Here is a 21,306-nt window from a genome sequence, read left to right as displayed (position 1 = left end):
GCCCACCCACCTCAAAATAAGAGATGTTGAAGACCTTATTCAGGGATATATATGGTCTTTACAGAGGTAACGAAGTTATAATTAGTTCATTAGGATGACCTAGTAGAATATGACTGGTGTGCTCATCAGAGGGGAAATTTAGACACGGAGACAGACATACACAGAAGGAAAGAAGGCCATGTGAAGACAGGACGGAGGGATGCATCTACAAGCCAAGGAACACTGAAGATTGCAGACTAGCAGAAACTAGGAGGAGGCAAACAAGGATCCAATCCCTCAGGTGTAAGAAAGAGCACAGTACTGCTGACACCTTGATTTCAGGCTTCTACTCGCCAATAAATTTTGGTGGAGACAATAAGTTTTTGTTGTTTTAAGCCACCAGTTTTGGGTCTCTCGGGTATAGCAGATATAGCATAGTAATACACCATGTGAACTTAATCTTTTTTCGCTGAGATATTTTATCTATAAATGGTAAATAAGGTGACAATAGCTATCTTCATTATTTTCTGAAGCATTATTTACAATAGCCAAGGTATGGAAGCAACCTAAGCATCCATCGATAGATGAATGGATAAGGAAGATGTGATGTACACATTCATTATTTAAATGAGCAAAATTAAATGGCAAAATTAAATGATATGTAGATTGTATGAGTTTGTAGTCTTTCATACTTCCATTTTCTATAGCTATTTAAACATTTGTATTCTCAATTAACACACTAGCTTAAACTTCCTGTAATTAAGTTTAAGCACACAGTATTATTTCAAATCTAGCTGATCATTCTCTTTATTAGGTAATTACCTATAATTTCTTAATTTGCACTCCAATGACAACTGTAAAATAAACTAACACTTCTTCTATGAATTAGCAGTAATTACTATATTTCAGTTAAGCCAAAATAAATTAAGCCAACAGGCATATTCCAAAGGGGGGAAAAAGAATGGGGAGAGAGAAATAAAAATTTCATGTCTTGGGGCACCTGGGTGGTTCAGTCATTTGAGCATCCAACTTTGGCTCAGGTCAGATTCTCCCCGTCCGTGAGTCCATGAGTTCAAGCCCCGCGTCGGGCTCTGTGCTGACAGCTCGGAGCCTGGAGCCTGCTTCGGTTTCTGTGTCTCCCTCTCTCTCTGCCCCTAACCCACTCGCATTCTGTCTCTGTCTCTCTCAAAAAGAAATAAACATTAAAAATAAATAAAAATAAATTCAGGTCTTGAATCCAAATCTGAATTAAAAGTTTTCTCCTATATGACTTCCAAATATTGTCATTGACATCTATAGACTTGCAGAATCCTTGAAGCAGCATTAGGAATGACTTAGTGCCATGTTTTAAAATTCCCTTTACTAGTGTTTATTGAAAAGGAGCTTTAAGTACTACTCTAACTGACTTGAAATACTGTGCATTAAAATATTTTCTTTCTCTCCTCCTTCCATCCCTGTGCTGCAGGCCTGGTGATCTCTGAGGCAAAAAACAAAAAGCCTTAGGGGCAAAATACAGGGTTTGAAAACCCCAAATTTAGGTGCTTACTTTTCACTGTAACACCTCACTAAGCTGGTAATTGTTTGGGGTATCTGTTTTTAAAACTTTACGTTTATTTTACGTAAACTGCCATATGGCTCTATAAATTTGTCTGCATGCTCTAATAACTTGCTAATAATGTTGAGAGAGAAGACATGTTTCCATATTCACCCTTATACAGCAGGTCACCAACTACATTAGGGAGAATCTTATAAAACATTTCACAGAAGAATCAGCCAACATTGAGAATCTCATAAAACGTTTTGCATAGGAATCGGCAGATAATATTCAGGTCAAAGTATATGTATTGATGATACTCTTTTACCTCATTATACAATCATATATGCTTACATTTACAAACATACACACATAGTAGAAGCAAGGTACCATTTAGCTTAGCTTACATTTGTAGAGTATAAGCAATTGGTTTGAGTCAATTGAGTGTCACATACCCTTTGTTTGGCTCTTAGTCAAACAACGAAATTAGAACAGGCATATATTCCCAAAACAGTGCTATTCTTGATGTACTCAATGTTTCTCTTCCTTTTATTTTTTCTGCCTTGAAATAAGCAAGATATTTACATTCTGAGAGGCCTGTAAGAGATGTTTCAACTAATTTCCTTTTCATTTAATTCCCTTAATAGCCTGTTGGCTGTAATGACAATCATGAAAATAATTCTGGATTGTTCATCTTTCCTTAAAAATATTAATTCCTCCTGGGGCACCTGGATGGCTCGGTCTGTAGGGTGACCAACTTCTGCTCAGGGCATGATCTCACAGTCTGTGAGTCCATGAGTTCGAGCCCCATGTCAGGCTCTGTGCTGACAGCTCAGAGCCTGGAGCCTGCTTCAAGTTCTGTGTCTCCCTCTCGCTCTGCACCTTCTCCACTTGCACACTCTCTCTCTCAAAAATAAACATTAAAAATTTTTTTTAAATATTAATTCCTCCTATAAATATTTGTTAAGCCTACTATGTATAGGCAATCAGATAGGAGGTAAAGACAAATTGGTGAAGAAAAATATACATGATCCCTGCTTCTATGGAGATTATAACTTGATAATTAAATGATCACAGTGAGTGTAAAATAATAGTAATAATTTTTCAGAAGGAAAGAAACACAATTTTATGAAAGCATTTGAACTATAGGATCAGAAAAAAACTTTTCAGGGAAACACATGAGATGAGATATAAAACATATACAGAATGAGGCAAAGAGGAAAGAAAGAATGTTCAGAGAAAGAAGCATGGGAAAGCCCCATGGGAAGAAAGAACATGACATGGTCCAGGAATGGAAATCGTGCCCGTGTGCTGTTATCACAGACAGCAATGGCGAACACTGGGGCCGGGGATGCCAGGAAATGCTGGACAGTGCCAGACCTCACGGAGCCAGAGAGCACATTATCCTAATGATAGCTGGTAATCACGGAACAATTTCGAAGCGGGTAGGATTTTATCGGTAATACTATCAGCTTTAGTCTTTGAAAAGATCAACACGCTCCAGTGTGGAGAGAAAATGAGAATGAAGTTGGGATTGAGCAAGAGAAGATACAGAAGGCCACTGAAGCCCAGGCAAAAGATGATGATCGCTCAGACAAGGAACGGGTTGTCAACCAGAAAAAAAATCGCCCCCTCCTCCAGATATTTATAAATGATTGTAGGGATTTGGGATGTCTCAATGGATCGAGAAATCTAAAGGCATTTTACAGGTGACGGCCCGAGATGATAAGTATGCTACAATGCCTAGAATGGTCCCCCCAACAAATAAATGTTTCTTTCAAAATGTTAACAGTGTTCTGATTAAAAAAAAAAAACTGGAGTAGGAGAATGTTGACAGAGACAGAGAAAAGTTGATGAAACTTACTGCTAATAATATATGAAAGATGAGGGGCGCCTGGGTGGCGCAGTCGGTTAAGTGTCCGACTTCAGCCAGGTCACGATCTCGCCGTCAGTGAGTTCGAGCCCCGCATCAGGCTCTGGGCTGATGGCTCAGAGCCTGGAGCCTGTTTCCGATTCTGTGTCTCCCTCTCTCTCTGCCCCTCCCCTGTTCATGCTCTGTCTCTCTCTGTCCCAAAAATAAATAAACGTTGAAAAAATATATATATATGAAAGATGAGATAAAAAGAATGTTTAAAATGACTTCTAGGTGTGCCAGGGTGGTTCAGTATGTTAAGTGCCAGACTTCAGCTCAAGTCATGATCTCACAGTTCGTGGGTTCGAGCCCTGTGTCAGGCTCTGTGCTGACAGCTCAGAGCCTGGAGCCTGCCTCAGATTCTTTATCTCCCTCTCTCTCTGCCCTGTCTCATCTCATTCTCTCTCTCTCTCTCACTCTCTCTCTCATTCTCAAAAATAAACACTAAAAAAAAAATTTAAATTTAAATGACTTCTAAATTTCTGGCTAGCAAAACTGAATAGATGCAATTATGGAACTGGGGATCACAACCAAAAAATATTGGGAGAATAATTCTTGAGCATGTGGATTTTGAAACATATTTGAGACATTCAAGTATAGATCTTGGAAAAACAGCTGCCAGATAGATCTGGATCTCAGTGCAGTGTCCTGGTTTGTATATTTAGATGAAACTTATAGATGGTAGTTCAAACTGTGGTTGCAGATAAAACTGAATGGAGAGATAGAGTACAGTGCAAGAAGAGAAGAGAGTTTGAAGCTGAAAGGTGAGAAACCGTAATATCTAAATATCTTGTAGAAAAGAAAGAAATAGTGAGGTCGAATAAAAAGGAACAGCTACAAAAAAACAAAAAAGTCATGGGAGATTATTGACATAGAGTCCAAGGAGAGGGTGTCTCAAAAAGGAATAAAAAAGGTCCACAGTGCCTAACGTTATTGAAAGAGAAAGAACTATCAGGGGGTGCTTGGGTGGCTCAGTCAGTTAACCGACTGACTTTTGATCTCAGCTAAGCTCTTGACCTCAGGGTTGTGAGTTCAAGCTCTGAACTGGGCCCCATGCTGAGCTTGATGGGAGAGGAATGCCTTTGAGAAGAGTAAAGAATAAACAATTGGAGGAAATGGAGACTGAAAATGCAGAAATGGCTCTTTCAAGGAACTGATATGGTAAAGAAGAGAGATATAGAGCAACATTTAAAGAGCAGTGTATTCCAGATAACTCTTGATGTTTTTCAAAACACCAAGCAATATAATATTTAGTGTCTTAAGACAAGAATCATTTTGCGATTATATCTCCTAGGTCCGAAGGCTGGCTGGAGCCCTCTTACTTGGAGTCTCTCTTGTGGTTGCAGTCAACATCAGGCTGAGAATGGGGTCAATGATCTGCTTATCTAATCAAGTCAAGATGCAGAGACAATATTCTTCAAATACTTTTTCTTAATCTGATACTTATAAAAAGTTCTGTCCCCACAAACCAAACGTAATGATGGTACAGATACAGGAGCACCAACCATAGAAACCTCTATTGTTGCAAAGAGGGAAAAAGCAAGGCATGAAGGAGACAAGTTCCACGTCAATTCTGAAACAGAGCTGGGCACAGATTTCTAGTTTCTTTTCTTAATCAACTCATTAAGATGTCATTTTTTACAATAGATGACATCATTTGAAAACGTACAATTTGGGGAAGAAGAAGATGGTGGCTTAGGAGGACGCTGGGCTCACCGGGCGTCCTGCTGATCACTTAGATTCCACCTACACCTGCCTAAATAACCCAGAAAACCACCAGAAGACTAGCAGAATGGAGTCTCTGGAGCCAGGTGCAGACGAGAGGCCCACAGAAGAGGGTAGGAAGGGCAGAGAGGCAGTGCGTGCTCCACAGACTGGTGGGAGCGAGCCGGGGCAGAGGGGCGGCCCGCCGGCCAAGCAGAGACCCTGAGTCTGGCTTGCAAAAGCAGAGGGGCCGGATGGAGTGTGTTTGGACAGCAAGCGGGACTTAACATCTGGAAGGTTATAAGTTAACAGCTCTGCTCGGAGAGCAGGAGGCTGGAGGACAATGGGAGGGAGAGTTGCTGAGCCCCGGATGACAGAGCTCAGTTTGATGGGGTACAAAGGCGCTAGCCAGCGCCATCTCCCTCGCCCACCCCCCAGCCAAAATCCCAAATGGAACCAGTTCCTGCCAGGGAACTAGCTTGCACCCCACAAAAACCCAACGCTGTGCTTCTGCAGATCCATCCCTCTGGCGGGTCTGACTCCCTCCCAGTGCCACAGGGCCTCTTGCAAAGCGGATCTCCAAAGGAAAAGCGAGCCGAGCCTACCCCTCCCGCCCCTGTGCACATTGCCGACCCACCCCAGCTAATATGCCAGATCCCCAGCACCACAAGCCTGGCAATGTGCAAGTAGCCCAGACGGGCCATGCCACCCTACAGTGAATCCCACCCCTAGGAGAGGGGAAGAGAAGGCACATACCAGTCTGACTGTGGCCCCATTGGTGGGCTGGGGACAGACATCAGGTCTGACTGCGGCCCCACCCACCAACGCAAGTTATTCAAGATAGCACAGGGGAAGTGCCCCGTGGTCCTGCACCACTCCAGGGACTATCCAAAATGACAAATGGAAGAATTCCCCTCAGAAAAACGTCTAGGAAATAACAACAGCTAACGAACTAATCAAAAATGATTTAAACAATATAACAGAAAGTGAATTTAGAATAATAGTCATAAAATTAATCGCTGGGCTTGAAAACAGTATAAAGGACAGCAGAGAATCTATTGCTACAGAGATCAAGGGACTAAGGAACGCCAGGAGGAGCTAAAAAATGCTATCAATGAGCTGCAAAATAAAATGGAGACAACCATGGCTCAGATTGAAGAGGCAGAGGAGAGAATAAGTGAACTAGATGACAAAATTATGGAAAAAAAAGAAGCTGAAAAAAAGATTAAAAAATCCAGGAGTATGAGGGGAAAATTAGAGAACAAAGTGATGCACTAAAGAGAAATAATATACACATAATTGGTATTCCAGAGGAGGAAGAGAGAGGGAAAGGTGCTGAAGGTGTACTTGAAGAAATCATAGCTGAGAACTTCCCTGATCTGGGGAAGGAAAAAGGCATTGAAATCCAAGAGGCACAGAGAACTCCCTTCAGACGTAACTTGAATCGATCTTCTGCATGACATATCATAGTGAAACTGGCAAAATACAAGGATAAAGAGAAAATTCTGAAAGCAGCTAGAGATAAACGTGCTCTAACATATAAAGGGAGACCTATAAGACTCGTGACCTATCTCTCTACTGAAACTTGGCAGGCCAGAAAGGAATGGCAGGAGATCTTCAATGTGATGAACAGAAAAAAATATGCATCCGAGAATCCTTTATCCAGCAAGTCTGTCATTTAGAATAGAAGGAGAGATAAAGGTCTTCCCAAACAAACAAAAACTGAAGGAATTCGTCACCACTAAACCAGCCCTATAAGAGATCCTAAGGGGGATCCTGTGAGACAAAGTACCAGAGTCATTGGTACAAGCATGAAACCTATGGACATCACAATGACTCTAAACCCATATCTTTCTATAATAACACTGAATGTAAATGGACTCAATGCAACAAGGAAGAGACATAGGGTATCAGAATGGATAAAAAAAACAAGACCCATCTATTTGCTGTCTACAAGAGACTCATTTTAGACCTGAGGACATCTTCAGACTGAGAGTGAGGGAATGGAGAACTATTTATCATGCCACTGGAAGTCAAAAGAAAGCTGGAGTAGCCATACTTATATCAGACGAATTAGACTCTAAATTAAAGGTTGTAACAAGAGATGAAGAAGGGCATTATATAATAATCACAGGGTCTATTCATCAGGAAGAGCTAACAATTATAAATGTCTATGTGCCGAATACAGGAACCCCCAAATATATAAAACAATTACCCACAAACATAAGCAACCTTATTGATAAGAATGTGGTAATTGCAGGGGATTTTAACACTCCACTTAGAGAAATGGATAGATCATCTAGACACATGGTCAATAAAGAAGCAAGGGCCCTGAATGATACATTGGATCAGATGGACTTGACAGATATATTTAGAACTCTGCATCCCAAAGCGACAGAATGTACTTTCTTCTCAAGTGCACATGGAACCTTCTCCAAGATAGATCACATACTGGGTCACAAAACAGCCCTTCATAAGTATACAAGACTTGAAATCATACCATGCATACTTTCAGACCACAATGCTATGAAGCTTGAAATCAACCACAGGAAAAAGTCTGGAAAACCTCCAAAAGCATGGAGGTTAAAGAACACCCTACTAAAGAATGAATGGGTCAACCAGGCAATTAGAAAGAAATTAAAAAATATATGGAAACAAATGAAAATGAAAATACAACAATCCAAGTGCTTTGGGATGCAGCAAAGGCAGTCCTGAGAGGAAAATACATCGCAATCCAGGCCTATCTCAAGAAACAAGAAAAATCCCAAATACAAAATCTAACAGCACACCTAAAGGAAATAGAAGCAGGACAGCAAAGACAGCCTAAACCCAGCAGAAGAAGAGAAATAATAAAGATCAGAGCAGAAATAAACAATATAGAATCTAAAAAAACGGTAGAGCAGATCAACGAAACCAAGAGGTGGTTTTTTGAAAAAATAAACAAAATTGATAAATCTCTAGCCAGGTTTCTCAAAAAGAAAAGGGAGATGACCCAAATAGATAAAATCATGAATGAAAATGGAATTATTACAACCAATCTCTCAGAGATACAAGCAATTATCAGGGAATACTATGAAAAATTATATGCCAACAAACTGGACAACCTGGAAGAAATGGACAAATTCCTAAACACCCACACACTTCCAAAACTCAATCAGGAGGAAAGAGAAAGCTTGAACAGACCCATAACCAGCAAAGAAATTGAATCGGTCATCAAAAATCTCCCAACAAATAAGAGTCCAGGACCAGATGGCTTCCCAGGGGAGTTTTACCAGACGTTTAAAGCAGAGATAATACCTATCCTTCTCAAGCTATTCCAAGAAATAGAAAGGGAAGGAAAACTTCCAGACTCATTCTATGAAGCCAGTATTACTCTGATTCCTAAACCAGACAGAGACCCAGTAAAAAAAGAGAACTACAGGCCAATATCCCTGATGAATATGGATGCAAAAATTCTCAATAAGATACTAGCAAATAGAATTCAACAGCATATAAAAAGAATTATTCACCATGATCAAGTGGGATTCATTCCTGGGATGCAGGGCTGGTTCAACATTCGCAAATCAATCAACGTGATACATCACATTAATTAAAGAAAAGATAAGAACCATATGATCCTGTCAATCGATGCAGAAAAAGCATTTGACAAAATTCAGCAAACTTTTTTAATAAAAACCCTCGAGAAAGTCATGATAGAAGAAACATACTTAAACATCATAAAAGCCATTTATGAAAAGCCCACAGCTAACATCATCCTCAATGGGGAAAAACTGAGAGCTTTTTCCCTGAGATCAGGAACACGACAGGGATGCCCACTCTCACCGCTGTTGTTTAACATAGTGTTGGAAGTTCTAGCATCAGCAATCAGACAGTAAAAGGAAATCAAAGGCATCAAAATTGGCAAAGATGAAGTCAAGCTTTCACTTTTTGCAGATGACATGATATTATACATGGAAAATCCGATAGACTTCACCAGAAGTCTGCTAGAACTGATACATGAATTTAGCAAAGTTGCAGGATACAAAATCAATGTACAGAAATCAGTTGCATTCTTATACACTAATAATGAAGCAACAGAAAGACAAATAAAGAAACTGATCCCATTCACAATTGCACCAAGAAGCATAAAATACCTAGGGATAAATTTAACCAAAGATGTAAAAGATCTGTATGCTGAAAACTATAGAAAGCTTATGAAGGTAATTGAAGGAGATATAAAGAAATGGAAAGACATTTCCTGCTTATGGCTTGGAAGAATAAATATTGTCAAAATGTCAATACTACCTAAAGCTATCTACACATTCAATGCAATCCCAATAAAAATTGCACCAGCATTCTTCTCAAAACTAGAACAAGCAATCCTAAAATTCATATGGAACCACAAAAGGTCCCGAATAGCCAAAGTAATTTCGAAGAAGAAGACCAAAGCAGGAGGCATCACAATCCCAGACTTTAGCCTCTACTACAAAGCTGTAATCATCAAGACAGCATGGTATTGGCACAAAAACAGACACATAGACCAATGGAATAGAATAGAAACCCAAGAACTAGACCCACAAATGTATGGCCAACTAATCTTTGACAAAGCAGGAAAGAACATCCAATGGAAAAAAGACAGTCTCTTTAGCAAATGGTGCTGGGAGAACTGGACAGCAACATGCAGAAGATTGAAACTAGACCACTTTCTCACACCATTCACAACAATAAACTCAAAATGGATAAAAGACCAGAAAGTGAGACAGGAAACCATCAAAACACTAGAGGAGAAAGCAGGAAAAGTCCTCTCTGACCTCAGCCGTAGCAATCTCTTACTTGACACATCCCCAAAGGCAAGGGAATTACAAGCAAAAATGAACTACTGGGACCTTATGAAGATAAAAAGCTTCTGCACAGCAAAGGAAACAACCAACAAAACTAAAAGGCAACCAACAGAATGGGAAAAGATATTTGCAAATGACATATCGGACAAAGGGCTAGTATCCAAAATCTATAAAGAGCTTACCAAACTCCACACCCGAAAAACAAATAACCCAGTGAGGAAATGGGCAGAAAACATGAATAGACACTTCTCTAAAGAAGACATCCGGATGGCCAACAGGCACATGAAAAGGTGCTCAACGTCTCTCCCCATCGGGGAAATACAAATCGAAACCACACGCAGATATCACCTCACACCAGTTGGAGTGGCCAAGATAAACAAACCAGGAGACTATAGATGCTGGCAAGGATGTGGAGAAACGGGAACCCTCTTGCACTGTTGGTGGGAATGCAAATTGGTGCAGCCGCTCTGGAAAACAGTGTGGAGGTTCCTCAAAAAATGAAAAATAGACCTACCCTATGACCCAGGAATAGCCCTGCTAGGAATTTACCCAAGGGATACAGGAGTACTGATGCATAGGGGCACTTGTACCCCAATGTTTATAGCAGCACTCTCAACAATAGCCAAATTATGGAAAGAGCCTAAATGTCCATCAACTGATGAATGGATTAAAAAATTGTGGTTTATATACACAATGGAGTACTACGTGGCAATGAGAAAGAATGAAATATGGCCCTTTGTAGCAACATGGATGGAACTGGAGAGTGTTATGCTAAGTGAAATAAGCCATACAGAGAAAGACGGATACCATATGGTTTCACTCTTATGTGGATCCTGAGAAACTTAACAGAAACCCATGGGAGAGGGGAAGGAAAAAAAAAAAGGAGGTTAGAGTGGGAGAGAGCCAAAGCATAAGAAACTCTTAAAAACTGAGAACAAACTGAGGGTTGATGGGGGGGGGGGGGTGGGAGGTAGGGGAGGGTGGGTGATGGGTGTTGAGGAGGGCACCTTTTGGGATGAGCACTGGGTGTTGTATGGAAACCAATTTGACAATAAACTTCATTAAAAAAAAGAAAGAAAACGTACAATTTGATGAGTTTGGCAGACATTAAACCATTAACCATTAAATCACCACAATTGTGATGCATAACACTTCCTTCAGCCCCAAATTTCCTTGTGCTCTTCTGTCCATTCCTCCTTCAGCCATTCAAAAGTGAACAATGCCCTATTATTTTCAGTAGGGATTAGTTCATATTCATATAGCTTATGTAAGGAGAACTATATGTTTTAGAGACTTTTGGGTGTGCATACTTTCTATTAATTATTTTGAGATGTGTCATGTTGTGGGAATCAGTAATTTATTTTATTGCTGAGAAGTATTTCACTGTATGGATATATTACATTTTGTTTATCGATTCGAAGGCCATTTGGCATTTGTTTTATTTCTAATTTTGTGTTATTATAAATTTAAAATGTACAGAAATGTGAATACAGGTCTATGTGTGCACATACAGTTTTATTTCCTTTGGGGACAAAACTTATGATTGGAATAACTTGGTTATACGTTAAGTGTCTAACTTTTTAACATACCGGTCAACATTTTTACATTCACCAAAAGTGTATGAGAGTTCCAGTTGCTCCATATTTTCATCACCACTTAGTATTACCAATATTTTTACTTTACCTATTTCTCTCTTTCTGGTGCTATCTCAGTGTGGTTTTAATATACATTTCCCTGATGACCAAAGATGTTGAGCATCTCTTTATGTGCTTATTGGTCATTCACATGTTTTCTTTAGTGAAGCATTTATCAAAAATTTGCCCATTTTTATTGGGCTAATTGTCTCATTATTGACTTATACTTTTTTCTTAATATTCACTACTCAAATTCCTTGTAACACAGATAGAATAATTTGTACAATTTCTTGTACAATATATATATTGTAAATATTTTCTCCCAGTCTGTGGTTTAATTTTCTATTTTCTTTTTTTTTAATGTATATTTATTTATTTTGAGAGGGAGAGAGAGAGTGCAAGTGGGGAATGGCAGAGAGACAGGGAGAGAGAGAGAGAGAGAGAGAGAGAGAGAGAGAGAGAGAGACCCCCAAGCAGTCTCCATACCGTCAGCCCATAGCCCAGTGGGGCTTGAACCCAGGTACCCTGAGATCATGACCTAAGCTGAAACCGAGACTCAGATGTTTAACTTACTGAGCCAACCAGGCCCCCCTTAGTTTTCTATTTTCTTAAATATATCTTTTGAGGAGCAAAATGTATAGTTTTGATAAGGTTTGACATTTTTTTTTCTCTTATGAATCTTTTTCTTTGGGTTGTATAAGTCTTTGTTTAACCCAAGGTCACAAATATTTTCATGACTATATTTTATGAAATATAGTTTCATACTATATTTCATAGTTAAGTGGCATACCATTTACATGTAATCTCTGATCTGTTTGAGCATGAAATAATGTAAGGGTAAATTTTTACATTTTTCTATTTGAATATTCAGTTGTTGAAGCCCAATTTGTTGAAGGAATTTTCCTTTACTCATTAAAATGCTTTTGCAACTTGATGGAAAATGAATTGACTGTATATGTATAAGTCTATTTCTAGACTCCTTATTCCATTTTCCTTTCACTATATTATCATAATTACATAGTTTTAACACCAGATTATGTAAATCCTTTAACTTTGTTTCTCTTCTTTAATATTTGTTTCTTTTAATATTTCATTGGTGACTATAGGTCTTTCCATATTGCCATGTGCATTTAAGAATCAGCTTGTCAATTTAGATGAAACACCTTGATGCAATTGACTACACTGTGCTGAATCTGTAAATAAACTTGGAGAAAATTGACATCTTCAAAATCTTTCATCTTTCAACTTATGAATATGGTGTTTATTTCCATTCATTTAGGATTTCTGTATTTTTTAAGAAAAGTTTTATAGCTGTGTGTGCATAGGTCTTGCACATATTTCATTATATTTATTATTAAACATTTAATTTTCAGAAATATCACTATAAATGGAATTGCATTTTTTACTCCATTCCTGATTTTTTGTTCCTATTCTTTTATTGGTTTGATACAACTGTTTTTATACATAAACCTCTTAACCTGGGTCTCACTAAGCTCACTTTAGTTCTACTAGCTTTGTGATAAATTCCTTGGATTGGAATTTTCCAAGCACAAATTTATGTTGTCTGCAAATAAAGACTACTCTCCTTCTATCTTTCAAATCTTCATATTCTTTTTCTTGGCTTACTGAACTATTTAGTTTTTCTAGTACAATGTTGAATGGAGGAAGTGAGAGAAAACATGTTTGGCTTGTTCCTAATTTTACAAGAAAACATTAGTGTTCCATGAAATTCAATCTTAGCTATTAGATTTGCACAAAAGTCTGTCTTCAGGTCGAGGAAAATTCTTTGTATCTTGTGATGAGGGAGGTAAATGTATACGTATTGTGTGTGTCAGAATATTAATGAGGGATGAGCTACATACAAAGAAAGCTTTAGTTATTACAGCCAAACCTTCATTGAGTTTTTTTCCAAGTGCTAATCTTTGCAGCAATGAAAGTAAACTATGTGAAACCAGGAAAATAATGCCTTAAAATCAGCACCTGGCACTCACACAGAGCTAGAAACAGTTCATGTTCATGTTCCTGTCATCCATAGAGAAAGATCCTGTCACACATTAGAGTATGCAGAGTCTTCAAAACTATACAATCAAACATTATCAGAATGCAAAGAGGCAGAAAAATTCAATCTGGAATCAGAAGGAAAAAAAGTCAATCAATGAAAACAAAGATAGAAATTATAGAAGTGATGAAATTCTTATGCTAAAACAGTTATTATAAATATGCTTCATATATTTAAAAGGTTAAAAAAAAAAGACCATGCTGATGAAAGAAATGGCGGTTATAAAAAGACCTAAAGAGAACTGACATATGAAAACTCTGGAACACCTAATACAAAATTTTAAAAATGTGATGAAACTAATTAGCCAATAGTAGAGGTAAAGCTGAATAATAATTATACTCAATGTAAAAGAAGGCAGGAAAAGAGGGGGAAAAAAGAAGAAAGAATAAATGAGACAAAAATCAAATTGCAAATGGTAGATCTGTACCAAACCACACTAATAATTACATTAAATAAAAAAGACAGAAACTATCAAACTGGCTAAAGTAAAAACCACAGATATCATATATGGTCTGGTAGAAATCCACTTTAAAAATAAAGACGCAGATAATTGAAAAATAAAAGGTCCCCAAAAATATACTACACATACAAGATGAAAGAGATATATTGATACAAAGAAAATTTCAAACCAGGATTACTGCTTTGGATAAAGAAAATCATTTCATAACGAAATTCTAAATGAGTATGCTTCAAAATACATGAAACAAAGAACTGAGGAGACATTGACTAATAGAAAAATCTACAGTTGATTTTGAACATTTCAACATTCTTTCCTCAGTAACTAATCAAACACTTAGACTAATTAAGATATGGAAGAACTAAATAATATTGTGAACTAACTTGATCTAATTGACATTTGTAAAAGTCTCCATCAAAGAACAGCTGAATACACACTCTTTCCAAGAGTACATAGAACATTTACCAAGATAGAATTTCAACACTTTCATATTCTGAACAATACGAGGTCTCAACAATTTTAAAATATTTGAATCATACAAAACATATGCTATGATCCTTGTAGTATTAAACTATAAATTAATAAAAGAAAGGTATCTAGAAATTAAATGTAAACACCTAGCAAATGATAGGTGATAATGATAGGTGATATTATCAAATGATAATAGAGAATACCATTGAAACTAAAAGATGGTTCTCAAAAAGATTGAAAAAATTGGTAAATTTTTAACTAAACTCATCATCTATTGCCTACAGAAATGAAATAAGAGCAAAAGAAGTGAAGAGCAGTATTATGATCTTTCATAGTAAAACAATATTGTTAAGATTCATTTATCATTTGATCTTTGTATACAATGCATTTTTAATAAAATACTAGGTAGGAGGTGTTTAAAGAAGTTGGAAATCTGAATTTAAATATGGAATTTAAAATGGGAATGCACAGGAGCTGGAAAAATTAAAACAATTATGTCAGCAAAATATTGGAGGCCGTACATCACCTGATTTCGAGATTTAACTATTAAACTGGGAAGATGGATTTGTTGTACCTATACCTGATATAGAACTTTTATAGAATCTATAGGGAACACTGGCACCTCAATAAGAAGAATCAAAAAAATTCCCTTAATTAAGAATCAAAACACAATCCCTTATAATGTATAATAATTTTAATTAGACACTTTATTATCTTAGATGTACAATGAAAGAATACAAAAAGTATTCAACATTGTATGTCATTAAGGAAATACAAATTAAAATCACAATGAGATTCTCTTAAAGACCTATTACAGTGACTATGAAAAAAAAAAAACCTGATAATACCAAGTGTTGACAAAAATGCGGAGCAACTGGGATTCTAAAATACCGCCGGTGAGAATTCCAACTGGTTCAGCAACTTTGCAAAACAGTTTGGTGGGGTGGTGTTGTGTTTGCTTTTGTTTGTTTTGTTTTTCAACTTGTTTTGATTTGTTTTCATAAAGTTGAATCAACCCTTACCATATGACCCAGTAATCACATTCTTAGGCACTCTACCAGGACATATAAAACCATATCCATGTAATGACTTGCACTCAAATGTTTATGGCAGCTTAATTCAAAATAAAACAACGTTGGAAACAGCACAAATGCCCCATCAATTGATGACTGGGTAAGTAATTTGTAGTACGTCCACACAGTTGAATACTACTGAGCCACAAATTATGCTAAATTACAGAAGCCATGCAAACAAAACCTACATTGTTTATGACTGTCTGTGCATGAACTCTACAAAACACAGAATGAGAGTGACAAGAAGCCAATCAATGCTTGCCAGGACCAAGTATGGGGGAGGCAAGAGACCGTAAAAGAGCACGAGGACATTTGGGGGGATGTGCAAATATTGTGACTCTTGTTTCTGGTGGTGGTTTTATGACTATGTTAATTTGTTAAAGTTTAATACACTGTAAGATAGAAAATGTTGTTTTAAATTGTACCTCAATAAAGCTGATTTTTAAACTAGCCAAGTCACAAGCTTCATCTTGTGTCACCACATTTTAAGAATGTATTTTTCTCCGGCTGCTCACTCTTTCTTCTTCTGCCCCCTGGTAGTTCCTTTACGCGTGTTTAATTGAGTTCTCAGTTGAGGATTTTGACAGCTTATACTCAGAGCTCAAATTTCATGCTTTTTGCAGTTCTCTTACTGCTAATATTTCATCTTTAAATTTTTAACCACCTTTCTGGCTTTTGAACTACGAGCCGCTAAAATGATGCTTTCAGCTTCCTTCACCAAGAACCATGGGCACCGAGGTGCCGTCTTATACCAAAAGGCCAGAAACACAATTCTTGCTTTCTTCCGCTTGCACTTTTGAGAATGAACATTTCTTTGGCTTTATTTTTGCTTTTGAATACTCCCCAGAATCTTTAAATAGCTTCTTTTCAACATCTTTCCATAATTGATCTTTCTGGGGGGCTTCATAGAACCATTTTGCGTGTCAACATTACTGGAAGTTTTTTGATTAGGGCCCAGACTATTCCACAGAATGATTTCCTTGGGTTCTTGGTTCTTGGGCTCTTGGGCTTCTGTTTCTGCTCTGTGAGCCACATCCCATTTCCTGACCATAAACAGCTTGGGATCAAAACCCTTTTATTTTTCATTTTGCATGTTCTCTGTCCCTTTAAGGTCAAGGTAGTGGTTGTTTCCACCAAAGCAATTCTTTTTAAAATTGTGCAGGTTTTCTATTAATTTTATTGGGGTTTACACTAATAAAACCAAACTCCAGCTACAAAACTCTTTGAGATGTGCCCTTCTCTATCTTGAACTTCCTGTAAAGCTACTCTTAATATTTTTAGAAGTTTTTTTTTTTGAACAGAAAATTATGAGGCATGTACCTGAGGTCCTTCAAAGGACTTTGTCTTTCTGAAAGCTTTCATCAGATGCCACCTTAAATTTTTATGAGGTTTGAAAATGGGTCTTAAAGATTCCTCCTGTATTTTATTTTTCCCCACAAAATTATTAACATGATTTTTTAGCTATCTAGAGAGGCTGGGAATAGAAAAACTATTATTTTTAAGCCCTTCAAATCCTGACTCCTTTATAGGACCCTTAAATTTTACTTGAAACCTGAATAGTACCTTTTTAGCCCATATCTCTTCTGTCTAATTTTACTACGGGCATCTAGAAGAAACCAGGCATTATTTTTTTAAATAATATTCTGCTTAAACATTCTACCGAGCAAATCCCCAAAGCAAATACCATAACCCCAGAGCAAATACCATATGTTTTAGGTTTTTGTTACAGCAGTATCCCCATTCCAGATACTGAGTTATTTTCCTATCTGTATTGCTAATTATAAATCATTCCCCAAACCTAAGGGCTTTGAATATCCTTTTATAATTATGTGTCATATTTCTTGAGGTTGACTGGGCTCAGCTAGACAGTTCTCAGTCAGGGTTCTCATATTTTTGCAGCTGAGGATGTACTCCATCTTGAAGGCTTCCTTACTTATATTAAAGAGGAGGTCAATGCCTGTCTGTTGAGACCTCAGATAGGCCTCCTGGCTGGAACACTTACATGTGCCCTTTCCACGTGATCTGGGCTGACTCACAGTGGTGGCTCAGTCACCAGGGTTAGTATGCCAAAAGGCAGGAAGTAGAAGCTGCCAGCTTCTTAAACCTTGGTCCTAGGTATAGATAAAGTGACATTTTTGTGACACTCTATTATTCAAACTTTTTCGGAGCCCAGATTCAAGGAACAGAAAATAGACCTCATCTCTTGATGATATAAGTGTTAATGAATTTTGTTGCCCATGTTTTAAAATTATCAGATGTCTTTTTTTTTTAATTTCTTTAAATGTTTATTTATTTTTGAGAGAAAGATAGAGCACGAGCTGTGAGATCATGACCAAAGTTGGATGTCCAACCAACTGAACCACCTAGGCCCTCCTAAAATTACCAGATGTGTAAATATCACAGAAAGTTAATAGGACCACTGCACTTTTAAGGTATTTAAATGCATTAGGTCCTTGCTTTGAACACACAGAGCTTCATCTAGAATAGAAGTCAGGGAAATTTTCACCTTTATTGCAACCTATTTAAGAATCACTTGAATGTTGCTCATTAGTTTTCAGTATCAAAGCAGTTACAGAATTACTTAACTTCTGGGGCACCTGGGTGGCTCAATTTGTTAAGCATCGGACTCTTGATTTTGGCTCGGGTCATGATCTCATGGTTTGTGAGATCCAGCCCTGCATTGTACTCTGTGCTGACAAGACAACACAGAGCCTGCCTGGGATTCTCTCTCTTCCTCTCTCTCTGTCCCTCCCTCTCTCTTTGCCCCTCCCCTGCCCAGGCTCTCTCACAGTCTTTCAAAATAGATAAACCTAAAAAAAAAATTTCTTTTCTGACACACAACCACCACCACTCCCATTCTCTCTCTCTCTCTCTCTCTCTCTCTCTCTCACACACACACACACACACCATTTTTAACTACTGTGATTAAACCAAGTTATAGCTATTAAAATTGAGACTGAAAGCCATGATGTTTATGAATGATTTCAACATAAGTATAAATGGGACCATCTAATAAAATTAAAATTAATATTGTTTTTTTTTTAATTTTTTTTTTCAACGTTTATTTATTTTTGGGACAGAGAGAGACAGAGCATGAACGGGGGAGGGGCAGAGAGAGAGGGAGATACAGAATCGGAAACAGGCTCCAGGCTCTGAGCCATCAGCCCAGAGCCTGACGCGGGGCTCGAACTCACAGACTGCGAGATCTTGACCTGGCTGAAGCCGGACGCCCAACCGACTGCGCCACCCAGGCGCCCCATAAAATTAATATTGTTAATTGGTGATGTGTCATGACTAGTAAATTCAACATAGCAGCCAAAAATTTGATATAGCAAGATATTTTGGTGAGTTAGTTGATTGCAAAGTTAATATATGAAAATAACAGTTTTTCCTTTATAAAATCAATAACTAACTGGAAATAAAATGAAAAAATATCCTATTTATAGTACCATCACATAAAATAGAAATCTTGAAAAACCTTAACAAGCAATGTAGAGTTCCTAAAAATTAGAAAACTTTAAAACCCTATGTGAAACATAAATTAAATGACCGTAAATAAGAAGATATGTCCTTTTCTCAAATACAAAGTCCTGATAATGTAAAGGTGTCACATTTGTAAAATACAATGCAATCCCAAAGTACTAATAGGATTTTTGTGAGAAAGAAAGCCTTAATAAAATAACATCAAAGTTACCTCTGTCAGGGCACCTTTTGGGATGAGCACTGGGTGTTGTATGGAAACCAATTTGACAATAAATTTCATATATTAAAAAAAAATAAACTAAAAAAAAAAAACAAAGTTACCTCTGTCATAGAAAAGAAGGAAGTAATCTATACTCTTAGTACACCAGTTTTGTCAATTACAAAAATCTATAAATTTTTACTTATTTCATTCATTGATAACACTTTTCCATTTTTTTTTTACATTTATTCATTTTTGAGAGACAGAGTGAGACAGAGAGCGAGTGGAGAAGGGTCAGAGAGAGAAGGAGACACAGAGTCTGAAACAGGCTCCAGGCTCTGAGCAAGCATTTAGCACAGAGCCCAATGTGGGGCTTGAACCCACGAACTGCAAGAGCATGACCTGAGCCAAAGTCGGAAACTCAACCGACTGAGCAACCCAAGAGCCCCTGAGAGCACTTTTCCTTTTAAATAAATAAAAAAAGGCTTTTGCACAATTACTCAAATATTCAAGAGAGTTCAAATATTCAAGTATATGATTAGTGAGAAATTAAATACTAATTAATTAAATTAAGTCTTCAAAAATATTTGATGATTTGTATATAACTTGCACAAGATATTTGTTTACCATTATCATCCACCATGAAGATGTAGTGATAAGACTAAGCCATTGAAAACAGAAAGATTAAAATCTGCTTAAGAAGCACCAATATCTATGTCAAAAGATAGTCATTATTTTAAAAAGACTATTCCTCAAGGATGAAATATTAATACATGAAACTGCAGAAGACATGTTTACATAATCCCTTCTAAGCATATTTTAATTCGTAGAAAGTGATTATTCTTCCAAATTAATTTGTATCCATTTTAAATTCAAGTTTCCTTGTGCATATACAAAAACTGAAGCAAGAACTGTTCATGTATTCATTTTGTTAGGAACAGAAGAATTTCTTGGTTAAATAATGCCACTTTTTCATCAGTGGTATTGTTTGCTTCAAACAGAAGGAGGGCACACGTAGATTCAGAGTCCGGAATCTCAGTGGATGCCCTACTGATCTATGGTGGTATTCCATCCTGGACAGGATCCTTAAAGCCATTGAGTAGCTTGACTCGTAAAAGTTTCACAGAGAGATAGTTTCTACTTCACTTTATAAAGCTAAATAAGTCTGAGACATAAACTTCTCATTCCATTAATTCATCCATAGAATTCTCCAATTGGTTATAAAGCAGTGCTACTCAAACTTTAATGTGCATATGACTCACGTTAAGCTGCAGATTCGGATTCATTAGATCTGGGAAAAAGTCTGAGATTTTGCATTTCTTACAGTCTTCCTGGTGATGAGCATGCTTTGAGGAGCAAGGTGTTAGAAGTCATTGAACACCATACCCAGATCTATTTTACCAGAGTTCTGTGACTTTGGCCCTACAGTAAATATGGCAAAGGAGCTTCAAACCACATCACATAGGTAACTGTTTATATCGCCCCAAATTTCTAAATGAAAATGTTGTTCCAAATAAGGTTATTTCCAATAATACTTCAAAGTCTAAATGAAACAACACTGACCTACTTTCTCTTCTAAGCTAACAGAATCATGTGTCAAAGCAATCAAAATTTCTTAGATCTGAAGATTCTGACGATTTCTAAGATTGAAAATGATACCAGAAACATGGCTCCAATTGCCTCCATAAACAATTACACTATCAAAACCTCTGATTTTTTAAACATAAAGGTTGATAAAGTAGACATCAAAAATAAGCCCCATTTATGAGATGAGAAAGGAAAATGCGTTTACTATTTTTCTACCTACGAGAATGTATTCCTATAAGCAAGGAATAACTTCTATTTTTAAATTATGTATATGCATATATATTCTCTCAAAATTCAATTAAAAAATAAACAACCCATTAAAATATACAAAATATATGAACAGCACTAGATTTTAAAAGTTATGTGTATAACAAAGAAGCATATGAATAGATGC

This window comes from Prionailurus viverrinus, chromosome F2 (assembly GCF_022837055.1).
Source record: "Prionailurus viverrinus isolate Anna chromosome F2, UM_Priviv_1.0, whole genome shotgun sequence".
Classification (NCBI taxonomy): Eukaryota; Metazoa; Chordata; class Mammalia; order Carnivora; family Felidae; genus Prionailurus; species Prionailurus viverrinus.
Note: the sequence above shows the minus strand (reverse complement) of the source record.